This window comes from Ambystoma mexicanum, chromosome 5q (assembly GCF_040938575.1).
Source record: "Ambystoma mexicanum isolate Mex_15411 chromosome 5q, UKY_AmexF1_1, whole genome shotgun sequence".
In the NCBI taxonomy this organism is placed as follows: domain Eukaryota; kingdom Metazoa; phylum Chordata; class Amphibia; order Caudata; family Ambystomatidae; genus Ambystoma; species Ambystoma mexicanum.
This window is the reverse complement of record NC_090933.1, coordinates 212460439-212481264: the sequence shown is the minus strand read 5'-3', so window position 1 is coordinate 212481264 and position 20826 is coordinate 212460439. Positions and strand designations below refer to the sequence as shown.

Genomic DNA, 20826 nt, shown 5'->3' with positions numbered 1-20826 from the left:
GGCAAAGTGCTCTGGTGTTCCCCAAAGAAGATCATGTACTTTTTGCTTTCTCTTTTCCTCACTCTTCTTTCCCTATTCGTTCTCTCTTCTACTCTTTCATGTATTTTTGCCTCCTGTCTCCCCCTTCACCTGTCCCCTCGTCTCTCATTGGCCCTTATTACTCTCCTCTCATCCTTTTTGTTTCTTCTCTCTCCCCTCTACTTCTATTCTCACTCCTCTTCTCCCCTCTTTTCTCTGCCTCCTGTGTCTCTCTCTCTCTCTCTCTCTCTGGTCTTCCTTACCCTTCTTTCTACCCTCTGTGTGAGAAAGGGGCCCCTAGGGGACCCTGACGTCTATGGAAACAAGGCGAGTCACCACACACGATAGATACGCCAGACACAAGGTTGTATTCCCAGAGCTAGGGTTTATTGCAAAGCAAAAGTCTCAGTTGGCCAACTCGGTCTCACGCTCCGCGACGTGTATCTCTAGACCGCGAGGGGCGCAAGAGAGCGAATTACGTACATCAGTTACATATATACAAAATGCATATCAAACAATCAGCTATGACATGTTTAACACCCCCCTTAATTGGGTTTCTTTGAACTTGGTGTGATGGTGGACATCTCCGACCACTATGACACCTTCAAACATCTATTCTAGTAACAATTTGCAATTTGTGAGTGCAAAGGCATCTTTCGGTTGTTGAATAGAACACAGCGCTTCTGTTCTTGGAAGCGAACTACATACGGGGGGGTTGCATTCCGGACCTTGCTATCTATCAGGTGCTATTTGCGTCCTGGGAGCCGACATTGTCTAGCGGGCTCAGCAAAGTGGGGCCGTAAGAAAAGCATAATTCAAGCCTTTAGCGGTATTATTCTAACATATTCTACCATATATCGAGACTGGCTGGCAGCTGTGAAATGATTAAATGCCCTGCAACTCTGCTTCAAGGCTACATTTGGGCGGGAGCTGGGCATTCTTTCTGGCGCTGCCTACGTTTGTGTTTCAGTGAACTCTTGTTATCCTCACGGCCCTGCGGCCTTGTCCTTTTCACATACAGACAACAATGTTTCACAGTCGAGTAGTGTAAGCGGAAAATATACTGCGAAGCAATAGGAACAGAAAGCAATGAGCAATGGTTGGAAAACAAAATGGTGATTCTTGTTACATCAAAATGGCCGTTCTTTGGCAAACTCGAAAACCTATATTTTGTCATATCGTTCATGAGACGGTTGGCCCACGGCCACCAAAATGCGTTTGCGGTTTCAAAGTAGAGGTATCCGTATTTCTAGACTGAAAAACCCTCCTTTGGCCGTATGCCAAACGTCTCATCTATTTATTGAAACCTCCTCTAGTGATGATGAATCTGAAGTACTTATGTCTGAGTCTTGCATGCTATCGTGGACATCATTGTCTCCATCAATATCTATTGCCATCATCTCTTTTACTGCTCTCATCTCATTTGGGTCTGGGTCAGTTCGATCATGAGGTTTTTTTCTTTGTTATCATATGCATACATCCTTCCGTACATCCCTCAGTTACCTCAGCGCAAACTATGGGTAAACAATGTATACAACAACAGCACGTTAGGAATATTCCAAACACCACTACTAATATTGAGATCAACTTCCATCCCCAAGATCGTAGTATTCCCCAAAACCAAGATTCTATTCCCCAGCTCCCTTCTCCAGTAAGGGGGTTCAGAGTTTAGGACATGCATTTTCTTTATTGCTTCAAAGATCGTGGGGGAATAGTCATCGACATAAACGCAACATGCTGATCCCACTATTTTGCAAATTCCCCCACGATCAACCAGGATCACATCGAGAGCCATTCTATTTTGCAGCGTCATTAACCTGATTCCTCTTTCTTCCAATGTCATGTTAAATAATATATCTGTTGTTTGTGTTTATTGTATTCTTTAGGATTCTGGACAGTTGCCTTATATTATAGGAGTTCACTATCTGCCCTAAGAATGGAATGAATGATTTTGCTACATCAGTTGCTATTAAAACACCTTTGTCAGTCCTTTTGACTCTAGTTCTGGATAATCTGGCCATGGCTGCTGTTTCTAAGAGGAATACTCCTGGGAACAGTAGCCCTAGGTAACATGTACCTCCCCAGTTTCTGGGCAACCAAGGGTATGCTTTCTCTCCACATATAAAATAAACTGGATCACCTACGTATACTGGTTCTATTTCCCATTTTAGTACCACTGTATTCATACAACCAGCATATGTTCCGACTAAAAAAGAGCCTTTCTTTTTTAGACAAAAAGGGACAGTTCTTGGGCTATAATTCACAGTGTAAGATGGTGGAATTGCATCTTTGTCCCCTTCTGTTCTTACACGAAATGTCATTACAGATGTTTTTTCTGGTGGGGATAATCTATCTCGTCTATTTTGTTGTGTTATCTTTCGTGCATTTTTCCTTGTAGGCTCTGGGGCTATTACTTGTGCTTTATAGAAAATGGAACAACCCACAGGCTTCATTATTATCTCCTCAAACTCATTCATGTTGGTTCTGTCTAATTGACCTGTATTACTCTCATTCCATTTCCCATGGAACATTGCACCTAAAGATGCTCTACATGCAGAACTTAATGGTAATGGCTGCACATACCACCCTATTCCTTTCCCGGCATGCTGTGGTAAATGGGCACATACCCAGCAGTTTGTTTTCTTCAGGATTGCATGTGTCATGTTCATTATCAGTAATAAGGTGTTATTTCCAAAACCTTCCCTGTGTTTTTCTTCCATTGGGGGTAGGGTATAAGTGATCACCTGAACCGGGCTTTCAGTAGTGGATATATTAATTATTGGTAAAAACATTTCTAATGGGTTTATTGTTTCTACCCACAATAATATTAGGGCTGTCGATTTTGGTGCTACCACGCTCATAAAGCACATTATTATCGTTAGTACCAGCATACAATTTGTTTTACCATGCGTTTTTCTTAAGCTTATAGTCTTTATAATTGACTCATTCTCAGCGGTGGTGTCAGCAGGAGGAGGCTTATCACAGTTCGTTGTGGATATCTCTCTTTGTCGTGCTTGCTCTGATGTTAATACGTTCAATGGAATTGTCACAGTTCAGTTCTGCCTGTCTTTTTATTAGCCTGGATTTGATTATTCGTTTTTAGGCGAGAACACTTGTTCCCTCTTATACTGCTCAGAGGACCTTCGATCAGTTATCTAATCGCCTTAGTATCATGTGCACCCAGCTTGTCCGTTCTGGTTCAGGACAATTGTACTTTTTATGATCGCACTGAGGAGCCGCGAGCCTTGAATTGTCCGACTTGCACAATTCTCACGCTTCTCTCCTCTACACCTCCAGTTCCTTCTCCGTCCATGAGCTGAACCAGAGGTTGACATAAACACCAAAAAGAACTGCGGATCACTTTGTCTTCCGAGGCCGCAGGTTGTATTGCCTTGCTCCTGGTATCGTATGATCCGTGAACAGTGCCAGTGCACTTCAAGATTCAGGCTCGAAGTCAGCCTGTGGCCCTACTGCAGGTGCTGGTGTGCGCCGCGCCAATTATGCAGATCTGTTCTTTGGCGTGCTGGCAAGTGCTGGTGGGCGCCAAAGGGGTACACGATTTGGTTCTGCTGGTATTTGCAAGGCAGATTTTGCGTCGGTCAGCAGTGATGTCGATTCTGCTGGGCAACGTTGGGGCACTCTTTGCTCTTCCCCCTCTTTGGCAATCGTCTCAGGCTTTGTTTCGAGTTTCACTTCTCGTTTTGGCAGATTAGGTGGCTGCTCACTGGCAACAGTTTCTTTCGTTTCTGGGACCGCTGTCTCTTTCCTGTCATCAGTGTCAGGCAAGTCTTTCAGTGCAGTTGGAATCTTCTTGGCATGGGTGGCATGGATCCACGACTTCCTTCCATCCACCCGTATTGCTGTCTGCGTTGCCAAAAGTACTTGATAGGGCCGACGCCACCTGGGTGCTAATGATGACTTTCTTTCAAAGTTTTTTAGCAGCACCCAGTCGCCTGGCTCCAGCGCGTGCCCCGGACAGGTGTATCTCACTGGTAATGCCTCCTGCACCTGCTGATGAATCAAACACAATTTCTGCATTAAAAGGCCACAATAAGTATTAAGCACAAGATGTTCTATCTCACTTAGTCGCTTTGGCTGAGGTGCGCACCAAACATTTGCCGTCCTCCCCATTACGATCTCGTATGGGGAGAGCCCAGTTTTAGCCTGTACAGACGTACGCATGCATAATAGTGCTATTGGTAATGCATCCACCCAACTCATCTTGCTTCCCGCACAAATATTGCTAATCTTTGATTTAAGAATCCCGTTGTGCCGCTCCACAAGACCGGCAGAACTCGGATGCCTTGAACTATGGAATCTCTTATCAGTCTGGAGACCAGCACATATCTGTAATACCATTGCACCCACAAAATGCAGTCCATTATCAGACCATAGGACTCGGGGCAAGCCAAATCTGGAAAAGTACTCCTTCAACATTACTTTTGCCGTACTCATTGCTGTGCAGTCTTTCAAAGGATATGCCTCCACCCACTTACTGAATGCACAGATCACCACCAAGACGTATTTTAAGTTTTGGCACCTCTCTATCTCTATGAAATCAAAATTAATTACCTCAAATGGCATGGAGGGCGGGCCAAAACTGCCTGTTGGAGTCACTGTTCCCTTCCCTACATTGTGTTGCAAACACGTGATACAGTTCTGCACCAACCTCTCTGCATTCTTCTTTATGTTTACATTCTGCCATACTGTAGAAAGGTGATGTATTATTTTCTTCGCACAGATGTGCGTAGGGCTGCGGGCCATTGTGACCATTGCAGTCACGTACGAATTTGGCAACATCCAGTTTCTAGTTCCCTTGTCCACCCAACAACCCTCCAGATCCAACTCAGCAGATCCCTCTGCCCACCCCTGTATTTCATCGGCCGTAGCCTCGGCCTGCATTTCTTTGACAGTGGCAACTCCATTTTCTATCATACAGGGTACTTCCTCTGTCTGAACCGTCATCATTTTGGTATTCAAATCAGTGGCAGTTTGTTTCGCAATTCTGTCTGCAAACACGTTTCCCTCTCCTACTTTACATGTTACTTTTTATGTGCCTCGCATTTCACTATTGCTAGGCGCTTTGGAAACGTGAGTGCAGACAGCAATCGTACAATCAAAGGGCCATGTTGAATTCTGGCGCCATGTGATGTCAGAAACCCTCTTTCAGCCCAGAGTCGACCAAAATTATTAACTACTCCAAAAGCATACTGACTATCAGTATATATATTCACATTCAAATTTTCAGAAATCTCCCAGGCTCTGGTCAATGCTATTATTTCCGCGGCTTTGCTGAATTATAGGGGATTCTTTTACTTTCTACAACACTCTCTAGAGTAGTGATAGCGTATGCAGCAGTTGTCGTGCCATCTGGTCATTTAAAACATGAGCCGTCACAAAATAACTCTCCATCCTGCTCTTTCTGTGGAATATCACTTAAATCAACTCTTCCCTTGGTTTCTTCCTCAGTGACCATTAAGCAATCGTGGGGGGGTGATTTATTCTTCCCAATTTCTTTTATGATTAGTGGTATTAATTCTGCAGGATTCAAAGCGCTACACATCATAATTTGAATATGGGGCGCGAACAAGATAATCTCATATCTTGTCAATCTATCAGAGGTGAGGTGTTGCGTCTGTGTCCTATTTAATAGAACGTCTATGGCATGTGGCACCATCAGAATTAAAGTGTGCCCCAATACCATTCCTTCCGTTTGTTTCACTGACGCAGCAGCCGCCGCGACAGATCGCAAACATCGTGGTAGTGTGCGCGCTACAGGGTCCAGCGCAGAAGAAAAATAGCCGCACGGCCTATTTCTTCCACCTTGTTCCTGTGTCAAAACCGCCAATGCACATCCTTCACTTTCACACACAAATAGTCTGAAAATGTTCTCATAGTTCGGCGTACCCAAAACTGGAGCCGAGCATAATGCAGTTTTCAATCCATCAAATGCTTTCTGACATTCCTCATCCCACTGCAAAGGCATAACCATTAGTTAGATTCACTAATGGTTTCACAATTAACGCAAAATTACCAATCCATTGTCGGCAATATGAAGCCATGCCTATTATGGCTCTGACACCTTTTTGTGTCTTTGGAATAGGCATACAAGAAATACTTTGTGCGTTCTGGCGTTAGTCTTTTCCCTCCTTTCGAAAGTAGGTAGCCCAAATAAGCCACCTCCTTTCGATAATACCGAAATTTCTTCAAACTAGCTTTATGGCCATGTGCCGCTAGGTGTGACAGTAGTAATAGTGCTTTCTTTACAAATCTCCTCTGTGTCTGCAGCTAGCAATAGATCGTCTATGTATTGCAAGAGCACACAACCCACGGGTAATTCCAGCATGTCTAGCTGCTCTTTTAGTGCTCTACTGTAAATACTTGGACTTTCCGTGTAACCTTGCGGAATCCGTGTAAATGTAAATGATCGTCCTCCTAATGTGAACGCGAACAAATATCTACTGTTCTTGTCCACTGGAATACTAAAAAATGCGTTTTTCAAATCTACTACACTAAAATATTCTGCTGAAACAGGTACCATTGTCAATATTGTAGTGACATCTGGCACTAGAGGAAATTGCGGATCTACTACCTTATTCAATGCGCGTAGATCAATTATGAAACGGTATGGTACCTTATTACCTCCTTTTTTATAAACCGGAAGAATCGGGCTGTTGCATGTACTGCCTGTGATTTCCTCGATTACCCCTAATTTCACCAAATCTGTAACAATACTCTTCAATCCTTTCTCACCTTCAACCGAAATTTTGTATTGGGGTATTCGCGGTAGGGTAACACTTTGTTTCAAAATAATCTTTACTGGCTCTATCTTTAAACATCCTACATCGTTGTCATGCATTGCCCATATACAGGTTGGTACTTTACTTAGTTCCCCTGGTAACGCTTCGGACATGAATTCTGACACAGGGGCATCGTGTGGCCATATCGTTAGAAACACTACGTCTGTTGTGCAATGTATAACAGAACCTAGTTTTTTCAACAAGTTTAATCCCAACAAATTTTCTCCACAATTTTCTGTTAGAAGGAAAGGACAATGTTCAGTAAATGGTCCTATGGCAACTGGGACTGGTTTGGACACTGGGTTTATGACTGGTGTACCTGCGAACCCTACGGAAATATTCTTCCGCCCTGACAATGGTATATCCGGAACCAAGTGATGGTCTATTGAACACTTCTGTGCTCCTGTATCTACAAGAAAGCGGTGCTCCTCATTCCCGACTCTCGTTTCTACGTAGGGTCCTCTCTGATTCACAGGAATAGACACTGGTTCCGACCAGTCCTGGGCTGTCCTATTGGGGAAATAACACATCGTCTGATGTGTAATCATTACTATTACTGTAATACGTGTTTGCCTGTGTATCGAAAACATTTCCACTCTTCCCTCTATTTCCCCCACTCTGATTTCCATATTGTTGATTTTGCTGTCCCTGACTCTGGTTTGGGGCATTTTGGTTTTGGCCTTTGTTTTGATTACCTCTGTTATTATGATTCTGCTGCATACTTTTCCTATTTAGTCCATTTGCTCCTGGGTGTCCTCTATGCTGTCTCCTTTGACCACACCCATTTCTATTCTGTAGATGCGGACATTGCGCTTGTCAATGTCCTTCTTCCTTACAATATGCACACTGATTCGTCCCACTGTTCCCCCATGCATATTCGAATTACTCCTTCCTTGTGCGTTCCCTCGCCCTCTATTATGTCCTGTTACATGCTGCAATAGTACCTGTGTTCTTATTAGACATTCTTTCAAGTTTGCCCCTACCTGTTTTTGCAACGATAATTTGTTCACCATCTCCTTCTGCCCCGGCGATGGTAATTGCTGCCGTTCATTATGCGACCCCTTTTCCACCTTCCCAGGTCTCCCGATATCCCTACTCCTGTACGCATGTGTAGTAAACACTTTGACAGGTGCAGTAAACATTTCGACATAATCATCATCTAATTCATCTCTAAGCTCAAAAAGTCTATATACATGTTATCTCACTTCTTCATCCCTCTCCCTACAGCGTGCTAATGCATTCAAATCTAACAATCGCTGCGATGGTAATTTCCCAATTAGCTGTTTCCATTTCTCCACCAAATATTCACCCATGCATTCCAACACTACCTGTCTTTTGTTGCTTCTACGGAAGTCATATATCAAAGCCACTGCTGCCGTCCCATCATTCCCGTCTATATACATCTGTCTGTTGCTGCAATTCCACCTTCCTTTCTTTGCTGATTGCGCTGCGGCTTACCCTCGTTGGTAAGTCCCGCCTCTTTCCCCCACGGTTTCAACTTCAACCCCGGGAAGAACGGACAGTACCGAGTCTGTGCCTGAGGCGGGAGGTGCGGATGGGACAATGGGAACAGGGAGTGTCTGTTGTGGGCCTGATTGGCTAATAGGAAGTGTTAGGCGCGCGGTTTGTGGCTGTGGGAGGGCTTGAGCTACCGGAGGGAGAGCTTGGGCTACGGGCGGGGTCTGGGCAATAGCTACTGACGTGTCTGGTCTTACTTCTGATCTTGTGCCTTGTTTTGTATGGGTCAATATATTTTCTATCAATTCATCTGCTATGTGTAATTCTCGTTGTGGGTATATCTTTTCTATATTCAACTGGTCACGCCTGCCTGCCCTTCTTAGACCCTCAGTCCACTCCTCTTCTTTCTCGTCCTCTACTTCACCTTTCGATTTATGCCTGCGCGCATGCTTTGTTCTGCTTTTAAATCGGAGCATTGCTTCCTTTCTCCAGTCTTTAATAGTCTCAAATGCTGCAGGACGCGCTTTCTTTCTTATCAAAACCCTTTCCAGGTTGTCTATCCTCGCTATCTTAAAACTACCATTAATCGGCCACTGATGGTCTTGTTGCTTTCTGGTTTGCCTATGCTAAGTCTCACAGAATATTATCGCACCCACGCCATACTTCACATACATCTCATACGCCAGCGTTCCTCCAGGTGGTACAATTTGGCCATCTTCCAAAGATTGTCTACCACAGCGGAAAAACCCCGCTAGGGTGGACAATACCCCAGGCATGTTTCAACCTTCCCCGTGGTTAATCAACCTTACGTAGGGCGTTTGATTTTGCAAAGTCAACTCTCAACCAATATCAGGATACTTGGAATCGGGGAATGACTCACCTGATAAATCAAGTCGTCTTTATACTGACGCACCAAAGGACGTCGTGTCTGCGTTTCTTGGCTTCCGCCTCGTTTCGGGACCCTCGCCTCCTTGTTCTCTAGCAAGGCACGTCAATCAGGGATCAGATGTGTTCAGATCTGCAAAGGAGTCTCATCACTTTTACAGGGTGACCCGAACACCTCTTGATCCCGGCTCGATCGTCCCGTCCTCGCCGTTCTCTGCCTTCCTCAATTACAACGTTACGTGATGGAACAAGTGGGGGAGGGTCCCTATTCGGGCGCCATCTTGAAAGGGGCCCCTAGGGGACCCTGACGGCTATGGAAAAAAGGCGAGTCACCACACACGATAGATACGCCAGACACGAGGTTGTATTCCCAAAGCTAGGGTTTATTGCAAAGCAAAAGCCTCAGTTGGCCAACTCGGTCTCACGCCCCGCGACGTGTATCTCTAGACCTCGAGGGACGCAAGAGAGCGAATTACGTACATCAGTTACATATATACAAAATGCATATCAAACAATCAGCTATGACATGTTTAACACCCCCCTTTATTGGGTTTCTTTGAACTTAGTGTGATGATGGACATCTCCGACCACTATGACACCTTCAAACATCTATTCTAGTAACAATTTGCAATCTGTGAGTGCGAAGGCATCTTTCAGTTGTTGAATAGAACACAACGCTTCTGTTCTTGGAAGCGAGCTACATACGGAGGGGGTTGCATTCCGGACCTTGCTATCTATCAGGTGCTATTCGCGTCCTTGGAGCCGACATGCTCTAGCGAGCTCAGCAAAGGGGGGGCCATAAGAAAAGCATAATTCAAGCCTTTAGCTGTATTATTCTAACATATTCTACCATATAACGAGACTGGCTGGCAGCTGTGAAATGATTAAATGCCCTGCAGCTCTGGTTCAAGGCTTCATTCGGGAGGGAGTCGGGCATTCTTCCTGGCGCTGCCTACGTTTGTGTTTCTGCGAACTCTTGTTATCCTCACGGCCCTGCAGCCTTGTCCTTTTCACATACAGACAGCAATGTTTCACAATCAAGCAGTGTAAGCGGAAAATATACTGCCAAGCAATAGGAACAGAAAGCAATGAGCAATGGTTAGAAAACAAAATGGCGATTCTTGTTAAATCAAAATGGCCGTTCATTGGCAAACTCGAAAACCTATATTTTGTCATATCGTGCATGAGACGGTTGGCCCACGGCCACCAAAATGCGTTTGCGGTTTCAAAGTAGAGGTATCCGTATTTCTAGACTGACGTGTCCTTTTCTCCAATTTCTCCCCTGCTACACCAGTCTCCTCTTTCACCCTCACTTCCATCATTCTCCCTCTGACACAATATAGAATTCTAGTATACCTATACTCTCACTCTCTCCTCTCCTTTCTCTATATCACTTGTTCCAGTACTCATTCCTGTCAGTCACTCCACTCACACACTTGGTACATCACACAGTACCTCACCTGCATTCTGTTCAACAATGTCAAACACATCCCAATCACTCTGCTTCAGCTTCTGTATTCTGTCTAGTCTTTCAGTCCACCACCTCCCCTCTTGAACTCACTCGAACACCTATCATCGATCCCTGGCCATGCAGGTGTTTAATACTCTAGCCTTCCTTTTTGACCCTTCCCATTGGCCGATGTCTGCACCTGATCTGTGAGGTCAATCTCTTGTTTTCTTTTTCCTTAGGTCTGGTCTGCTGGTCCATGCTTTCAAAAACCCTCTTTAACCCTGCACCTTTTTGCCATGTTGACATTTGTGGAGCTGCCATGGCTATGCCCCATTGTTTGGCTGCTTGCATTGCCTCCCCGTTGTGCCACTGAGTTTGTGTTGCTGGTAATCCGGAGATCATCAAAGGATCAAGACTAGTGTTCTGCATTGGTAACTTTGTAAATGGAGTTTCCCACTAGGGATGGACTGCATTCTAGACCTGCCCATTCTGTAAGAAACAAGAGAGAACTTCTACTAGTTACGAGGCTCTCATTTATTTTATTTATTGTTCGCTTATTAGGCGCTTATACAGGAAGTAAATACTGTTTCAAAGTGCCCACAGTGAAACAGGGAGGGTACAAGGGGATGTGAAACAAGTAAAATACATAAAAAATATTAAATACAGTGTGGGGTTGGGGAGGACAAATCTACTATGCCTTGTGAGTATTCAGAACGTGCAAGTGCAGAAGGGAGTGGGAATGGGATAGGTGCTGGGGTGCTCATGGGGGATCAATGGGTGAATTGCAGTGAAAGGTAAGTGCGAGCCACCATGGTGGCAGTGAGGCGAGGCAAGTGCTGAGGATAGCCAGAAGCTGGTGGCGATTCGGTGTGGCAGGTCAGGGCCCGGAGGATGCATAAGGGCACTGAACATCAAACAAGCGATTGTGAGATTAGCAGGTGGGGGTGGGGGGGGGGGAGTAGGCGGCATGGCGCGAAAGACAGTAGTATCACGGTTATAGGTGTGCATGTCACAATGGGAGGGTTCAGAGACTGGAGTCCTTGCAAATTCCTGCCTCCGTCTCTGGTATAGGATCGACTCTGCCATGTGCGCTGCTACACTGCCTACCCCAGCTTGAGACAGGTCTCTGTTTCCCCCCTTATAGGGTCCGGTCCCTGGACTTTTCACACTAACCTGTGGTTTCTTGTTACTAGTTTTTGTAAGAACTGGCTTCCAGAGCCATCTCTCTTTTGGCCTTCAGCTTCCCCTTTTTGGAGCAGTTACCCCCCAACCCTACCACCTCAGGTTTATTCTAAGCAACGATTTCCACGAGGCCCTACGCCAATGATTTTTTATTCCAAGACTTTGGTAGGGAGGGCACTGATACAGTTGACATTGACGCCATGTGGTTCAAACAGAATGCTCTTTGTTTACAAAGTTGATCTAAGTAGGAGCTTGATAAATGCCTGTAGGTACTAGGGCAAGAACTACAAAAAAAGGATTATCCTAAAGCAACCCGTGTACAGGGTGGATCAACAGACAGTTGGTGGTAACACCTCAGCTGGTTCAAATGCTAAAGTTCTTAACATATTCCTAAAAGTGCTTGCCGCTCCTTGGGCTGCCCTATCCTTCAAAGCAAAGTCTCCAAAAGTAAGTAAATCAAAAGGTTTAGACCTAATCTATGTAACCTTCTGGCTACACTAAGAAAATAACACAGATGTTTCAATTTTAATGCAGCAAGACCGGAGTATTCTCATGGATGGTTCTTTAGCAGATACTTGGTCTGGCCTCTCCTCCAGACCTTTCTGCTTCCACTTTGCAATTCAAGTCCTCCTACAGGTTTCTTGCTTCACAGTTTGCTCTTCCTCAGGGTTTCCTGCATCCTTGCAGCAATCACTTAAAGGCTTTTCTCAGCCCTTGGGGGGTCTCTGACTTTCCAGTATGTTTTCTCCCAGACCTGGGATTTATCAGGTTTGTCATCTGGTCTCTCTCCCAGACCTTGACTTGGATTCACAACAGGCTCTCAGATCTGGGCTTTGTCAGGATTCACAGCATGTCTTTTCCCAGCCCTTGGCTTTGTCAGAATTTACAACCGGTATCTCCCAGACCTTGGGTTTTTCTCAACATTTACAAGAGCAGTAATGATTATTTTTGCCTCCCTCACATAGGTCCTTGTCAGGCAGCTGACTACTAGCTCTGCTTTCCTCCCATAGACGTCTATGGTACACCAGTTCTTTTTGCTTGTTTTGAACCCTGTCCTGGCCTTTTGAGGTGAGTAAAGCCTTCTGCTTTACTTCTCGTGCCCTGTTGCTCATTCTTATGGGTAAACTGATTATTCTCTCGGACTATCAGTACTGAGAGACACTCTATTTATGAATGTCTTTTATTGTTAAAATTCCACACATCACCTAACAGTGAAGTGCGGTTAGGATACTGTGACAAATTCAGGGAATTCGTCCCCTCCGCAAGGGGGTGCCACCCCCTTTGGGTCTAGAGAGGTGAACCTACTAAGCTTAACATCACCTAGGACACAGGGCAAGCTGGATCTGCTTGTGGTGGCCGCCCACCCCACTTTCGAGGACTGGCAATCCCTAAACGGGATATATGGTATCCTCCCTGGTCTCAGGAAACAAATAGGTTTGTTGGTTATGTTGGAGTCGAACTGTATAATAACTTGCACATTTCTATACTAATAGCTGATATGGTTTCTGACCCTTCTAGGACACCGTCCACACCTCAGAAGATTAGACCCACCCTCTGGTTATGTGGAAGATAAATACCCAATTAGCATTACTACATGAGAGAATGGTAGCCTGCAGAGCTGCTGAGGCGGTAAGACCTCACCCTGGGTGGTGTTGCAAGGAGAAGCTTGTACATGCCCAGCGTGGTGAGTGGAACCGTGGTCAATCCCGCTGAATGCACAGCAATTCTACCGAGACACCAACAGAGAAGTCTGGCGTAGGAGAAGCCCAAGCTGTGGAGAACGCTTAAGAAATAAGCGGCATAACAAGGAAACGCTGCCAAAGCCCCACCGGTAGACGAAGGGAAGGGAGTGTCAGTTCCATAAAATGCAGAATGCTGGAAAGAAGACCAAGGAGAAGACTTGCATCTGCCTACTGGAATGGCAGCCGGAAGGGAGCACTGTGTGAAGATATAAGGTACTCTGTTGGTTCAGGAAACCAGAAAGCGGCCTAAAAGGCCCAGCCAAACCGCAAGACAGTGTGAGAGGCTCTAAACCCGTAGACGGGTAAAGAGCCACAAAAGCCATAAGGTGGCCGTAGAGGTCAGTGACACCAAGGCGGGTAAGAGAAATGAAACCCCTCAAGGCAGGATAAGAGGGAGAGAGACCCGATGGTTGGATAAGACAAACAAAACTGCAAGGGGGAAAAATTTGACCCCAAGCCAGAGAGAGCAACCAGACCCCCATGACGGGTTGAGCACAATTAAACGCGAAGACTAGATGATTGAACTCTTACCCCAATGCCGGGTGACAATACTCAGACCACAAGACAGAAAGAGAGAGAAATCCAACCCTAAGACAGGGTGAGATAAACCAGGCCCCAAGGTGGACTGAGATACTGCAAATCCCACGGCATCCTGTGAGACCTGTGACGAGCTGGGTATGAGATGCGGACAGAGGGGGTTCATGATTCTGCCCATAAAGGTTTATTGAAATAATTAAAAGGGTTGAAAAATGCCTCTCTCCCTACTTACTCTGAGGTCCGATGTCAAGATGTCCAAAGCAAACTGTCATGTGTCCAAAGTACTATTCTGGCCCTCACGTTCTACTGTTAAAGTTCAAAAGGAAAGATATAACCACAACATAAAAGTTCCCAATGGATAAAGTTTTCAGTTCCAAGGGTGTGTTCCCTTCCCTTATGATTCTTCTTCACTGTGCTTTACACTTTCACTGACATTAGTTTACTTGAGTTTCTCTTATTCCACAAAAATGGTATGTAAAACAACTTGGCTGTTGGTTTTTATCTTTGTAGGATACCTGGTGTACTCTCCTGCCAGGTTAATTATCCTCTCTGTGATGCCTTCAATTCAGTCTTTGGCTGTTCCTGATGTATCCTTATCAGGGCTTCCTTATGTGACGTGCTTTACACACTGTTCAACTTGACCTTGCCTGGTAAACTCACCTGCCGGGGCTTTCTCATGTGAACACACTTTACACACACATGCAGATTTGTGGTTTTGCAAATGTTCACAAGGTGTAGGGCTCTTTCTCGCACCTCTTAACCTCTCTCTGGCTTTGCTCTCCTTGTGTACGGGTCCCAGACTCGTAACTGTTTTGGTTTTGCAAAGGTTGAGGAGAGGGGTCCCCTCCTCCCCCTTTGGGGTTGAATGAGTCCCCCTTCCCTTCTCTGAGATAGCAGTCCAAGGCCACTTCTGCTACAAACAAATCCTGCAACCATGTCCTCCAGGGAGGGCCTCTTGTTCTTGCGTGTAATCCTCATTCCTCCATTCTTCTCCCTCGTAACAGTATCGATCATCTAACTACCAAAAGAGTCATTGGAGATCTACCTCATCACAGTACTGGGAAAGGGGTCTTCCTTTAGATTACTCCTATTATTTCTCGCCCTTGTACTTTTTAGGGGTATGGCAGGATAAGTACAAGCCATAAGTCAATTCGGGAAGGGATTATTCCTAGGGTTGTAGGAAGGGGGTCTATGATCTCTTAATTGGTGGGCATACCTCGTCTCACCTGATGTCTTGCCAGCTCCTTGATGGTCGCCTCCCCTCAAACAGCTACCCTGAAGGACAGGTAGTGGCTGCCGTCCCCTGGCCACATGAGGAGAGGTCAGCCCCAGGAAAGAAGTGATGACCTCATCACATTCTTAAGACCTGAGGCCTCAGTGATGGGTAAATAAACAGGAGATCGGTGACTGGAGAGAGTACTGTAAAGGCTGGAGGGGGGTGTCTGTACCTCCGCTCTCTACATGGTAGGGGAGAGGCACGGAGGACTCCAGCCAGCCAAGATTCTCTATTATTGGTGCGTGGTCGAGCAGTCAAGGCCTAGCTTCTCAGGAGGTGATGCGGGCTGGTTCTTAAGTACAGTGTAGTCCCCAAGCACCCACAAAGGAATGTCCGCACACTGTATCGCTTTAAAACATTCTTTATATAATTAATATTCAAGGTCACATACACTATCACGATATCACTTTGTACTCTGAAAATCAACAATGGTAAATATATACAGTTCTAAAGTGGTACCACGAACATTATCAGATCTCAAGAAAGTGCATATGGTCAGAATGACACACACATCAAAATAAAGAGGAAATCGGCAGTAGAGAGAGGAAGGAAAGCAAGGTGGTTGAACAATTGGCAGAAAGCCGGCCCCGTACCACTAGACACAGTTCTGTGTGGAGATCCGCCCACCTGGCCGACCTGTAAAGCAAAGATGTATCACAAGCCCAGTCCATATATTCCCACTAGACTTTCCAATAGTTCTGCAACCCCTAAGTACCTTGGCGTTGTAGCGTTCCTCGTCGGGGAATCGACGGCCCTTCTTGAGTGCCCTCCCTTTAAGGCAGGAGTCACGGGTCGTCGAACGTCCGGCGGAGAACAGGTTGAGCTACGACGGTGAAGTGGCCGCAACGTTCCTAGCAGTGCTCGTTGATGGGGAAGCGTAAACGTCCTGCAAGGAAGAGACGTGCGGGGCACCTCAGTGTCGATAGTTCTGGACTGCAGAACTTCTTCCGAGTTTGAAGAACTGAGGCGTCTGTGGTCTTTGGGTGGCGGGGAAACCCACCGGTTGGATGCTCCTCAGCGCGTCGACGGTCAGGCCTTCTCCAGCAGGATACAGCGGCAACGATGCGGACAAGAGCATCCTTGGATCAATGAAGTTCTTAGGCAAACTGAAGCACGGTGGCCCTCGGTCGGCGACGGGGGTCGTCGACAGTGGCGGACAACAGTCCGGGCGCTTCTCCTTGTGATTCCGCGGCGGTCCCCGTCTTGGGTCGGCAGCCTGTCGAAGGTCTGTCTACCAGGGAGCTTTGGCAAAGATCAGCTGGTGCATGATGGTCCCTCGTAGCTCGGGAAGAGGGCGCCTTACCAGGTACTCTCTGGGTCAGTCCTTGGACACACAGCAGCTTTCAGATTGTGAAGGACAGCAACAGCAATTCTTCTCTTCCAGCAGAGCTTCAAGGTCAAGTGTCAGTTTCACTCCAGTTACTCTTCGTAGTTTGGACTTCAGCTTTGAACACTTCTGAACACGATTCCTAGCAGTTTGAGGTCCCCAGATATACTGTTGATCTCCCATTCATTCTGCTGGGTCACACTTAAGCATTCAATCACTACGAAGGGCATTCATGCAGGCAGGCAACCAATCGGGTGCATAGTGCATTCAGGCCATTCACTCCTCTCCAGACACTCACAACAAGTTATGTGTATTGGGACAATTTCCGAGCCATTCAACACTCCACACTGCATTCATACCGGTTTCGGGCAGGGCTGCCTCAGTCATTGTGTCAACCACCAGATACTAGACACCCACAATATAGAATGCGTATTCGTCACACACTCCATTCTCCCTGGTCCCACCCACAGGCATACCCACAACATCCGGTCGTTGGGAAGGCTCCAGCCAGTCTGGTCAGCACTTCCCCCACACTACCATATATGTAACTTCCACCCAACAGCCAGTCAGGGGGAAGGGACAAAGTCAGGGCTTCCCAGGACTTCGGGAAGATCAAGGTAACAGGCGATGGAAGGCAAGAGGCCATGGTGGCCATTTTGTCTCCATCAGGAATCTACCGATTCCAATAACAGGGCCTGGGCATCCCAAAATGAAGGACATTCAGGGCACCAGTCAATTCAGCACGTGGCTGCCACCAGCCCGTACCCTGCTCTGTGGGTCACACACAGGTGCCCAAAAATATACACTAGGGGCACAGGGTTGCACCCCTACCCATGGATGCCATAAGGGTATCCCATGGGTCCGTTCACCAAAAAAGAGAGAGAGCTGCACCACCAGACGTCCCACATGAACTCCTGCGCAGAAAACGCAACAGAACATACGATAAAAAGCAGTAAAGGACAAGGATACGGAGGCCCGGTCCCTCTGATGCATTTCCAGCATCACAAATACCACAAAGTGCCTTGGTGGGGAAATCAAGCAGGAATACCTGGCATGGACCTCAGAACCAAGTGGTACTCAACGGTAGAAGAAAACCAAAGACTGCGACAAAGTGCCTGGCTAAACAGAGTAGAAAGAGGGGAAGCTTGAAGTGTCATTGGTTCTTCGGATTTGCACTGTACCACAGGGAAAGGAGGCCCTTTCCTTTGAAAAAGAAACATCAAGCTGGGGTCAGAAACCTGCCAGCACACTTTCCTTTTGGGCATAGGCCCTTACTCTACTTTTGTTAAAGTTAGAATTTGTTTAGGTGGTAGTGACAGTAATCAGGTTAGAATAGGTTTTCTGGATGGTGGTCTTTATTTGGTAGGACCAGAGAGAGGTTAAAAAATGACACGGACAAATGTCACGATTTATAGACTTTTCTGAAAGGTTCATTACTCATAAAAGACCTAGGGAGGAGGAGTCCTGCCCCATTTATACAAAGCTGCAGAAGCTTAAAACTTAGACTCAAACTCCACAAGAAGAGGTATTTGAGTTTTCAGAGTCAGCGGAGACATACAAAGACCCCTATAGTAATGGGGACAATCCTTTTGGGAAAGATACTACTAACCAATGCCCAGATTGGGGACAAGATCAGCAAGCAGATGAAGCACCTTGGCTCTCACCCACTCTTAACTCCTGACCCAGATGTCATTTCTCTGGACCCGCCCTCATCACCTCAATAGGGGCAGCCATCTTCTATTAACAATGCTATCCTAAAAAAAGGGCCGCAGACCACTTCCAAATCACCACAGAAAGCTGTTCAGGACTCTGATTTTGTTGAGTACATTCTAAAGGAAAAACCTCCCACAAGTCAGGCTATTCCCCTGCTGAATTACATTAAGAAGTACTTTGCACCTTCCTTGCTGTCCCCTTCCCTTACAAGGGAAATCAACCCTCGGGTTGAGAAACTGTTTTGCCCCTCTCCATCTGACCCAATGTACATTCGGGGGCATGCTACGCCAGACTCCTTGGTTGTTACCCCCACCAGGAAAAGGGCTTGGGTGTCACGGTCTACTGTAGCGGCTCCCCCCGACAAAGACTGCAAGAATCTCTATGCCCTTGGCAAGCGTATCACCATGTCGGCAGCATATTCTACCAGAATTGCAAACAACACTAGTCTTTTTGTGAGTTATAGCGATGTGCAGTGGAACCTGCATCAGGAGGGCCTCCAGCAGGCCCCTGAACCCGCGTGAACACACCTGCTGGCGGTCGTCTCTGAGGGAAGGCAGGTGACACTCAACATCCTTAAAAACACGCTAGACGGTGCAGAGACGGCGGGACGCACTCTGGCACAGGGTACACTTCTCAAGAGGCATGCCTGGCTAAAAATTCAGGCTTTAACCCGGAGACTCAGGCCTCTTTGATAAACAAGCCCATAGAAGATTCGAACTTGTTCGGTAAGGCTGTGGATGACGCCTTGGAAACAGCAAAAAACGAGCATGAGACTCTCAGATCTCTCAACCAAATCACAGCCAAACCTTTTCAACAGCAGGGAGGTTCACACTCTCGCCGTTCCTTTTGGGGCCAGTCCTTCTCCCCACGGACAGTATGGTGCAGGAGGTACCTCATGGTCCTCTGGACAAGGTTCAGCTGGCAGCACCCAATACCAGCAGAGGGGGCAACGCAGAGGCAAGGGTAGAGGCAGAAACTCCATCCCAAGAGACTTCCCGGCCTACGCATCAAAATGACTCCCCAGTCGGGATACGGTTGTCATCATGCTTGGGAGGGGGGTCATATCAGACCAGTGGGTGCTCAAGACCTCACCCACGGTTATTGTATCGAGTTCCGACCAGACACTTTGATATCCACAAAGATCAGACGCCCATAATCGGCACACCTGCAAATCCTACTGGAAAGAGGTGAAGATCCTTCAGGAAAAGGGCGCTATAGAAGTCATCCCCATTCATCAGGTAAACAAGGTATTTATTCAGTGTACTTCCTTGTACCCAAAAAGGATTTTACCATGCGCCCTGTGTTAGACTTGTGTCCAGCGAACAAATTTGTCGAACCGCAAAAGTTCAGAATGACACCATTGCGGGAAGTAATCCCACTGCTGGTGCAGGTTGATTACATGGCAACATTGCATATGAAAGATGCATACTTTCATATTTCAATGTTGCCAGCGCACAGAAAGTACCTAAGTTTCATGATAGAGGACAAGCGCTATGAGTTGAAGGACCTTCCCTTCGGCTTTGCCTCTGCCCCATGGGTGTTCATGAAGGTACTAGCCGGTAGTATCTGCTAACCTGCGCAGACAGTCCATCCCAGTCTACTCTTACCTCGACGACTGGCTAATAACAGGGGATTTGTACGGAACATGCCTAACAAACACAGAGAAGAGGGTAGATCTCCACTTCAGTTTAGGGTTCGCGATCAACGAGAAAAAGTCCAGCCTAGACCCCAGCAAAGTCCAGCAGTTTCTGGAGGCTCTAATTCAGACCAAAGACGGTCTCGTCTTTCCCTCCAACGAGAGGGTTCAAAACATGTTCCACATCCCTCACTATGTAGCCAATTGCGAGGTAACTGTACGCAAATCCATGCCTCCTGCATGTATCTAGTTCCACACGCACCTCTACGCATGCACCCCATGCAAGAGCGCCTCTCGAGCCAATGGTGTCAGGCGAGCGGACAATGGGACGATCTAGTGGTTGTCTCGGCAGCCCTCGTTCAATCTGCAGTGGTGGTCAAGGGAAAACCTCTTGCAAGGGAAGACCTTCATCAACCCCGCAGTAGATACCACTCTCAAAACGGATGCATCTCTGACGGGGGTTGGGGGGCCCCTCACCTCCTTCATCAGACAGTGCACAGAGTTGGATCCCCAGCTGTCACGAAGTCCAGAATCCAAGGCGCAGGAGCGACGTAGTACCAACCACCCCCACTTTGGTCGTGGAGCCCGCAAGTCAGGGCTTACACGGGTTTCCTGGACCAGAGCAGGGAAGGAGGGTTAGGGTCTCGATGGTTGGATAGGTAGAGGGAATTAGGTAAACCGGATTGAGGGTGAGGTAGAGGTTATGGGTGGGAATGGGGTTTTTGCAGGGAAAGATTGGTTGCTGCGCACTTTTGTTCTGGTGTCCTCAGCCTTACTAACTACTTGTACATAAGCACCAATT

General features: G+C 46.7%; 1 protein-coding gene across 6 annotated transcripts in view; it reads left to right on the top strand.

The window, feature by feature from the left end:
• The window catches only part of ZNF236 (zinc finger protein 236), a 2444547-nt gene that overhangs the window by 650631 nt on the left and 1773090 nt on the right, over nucleotides 1–20826 (top strand). The window lies entirely within an intron of this gene.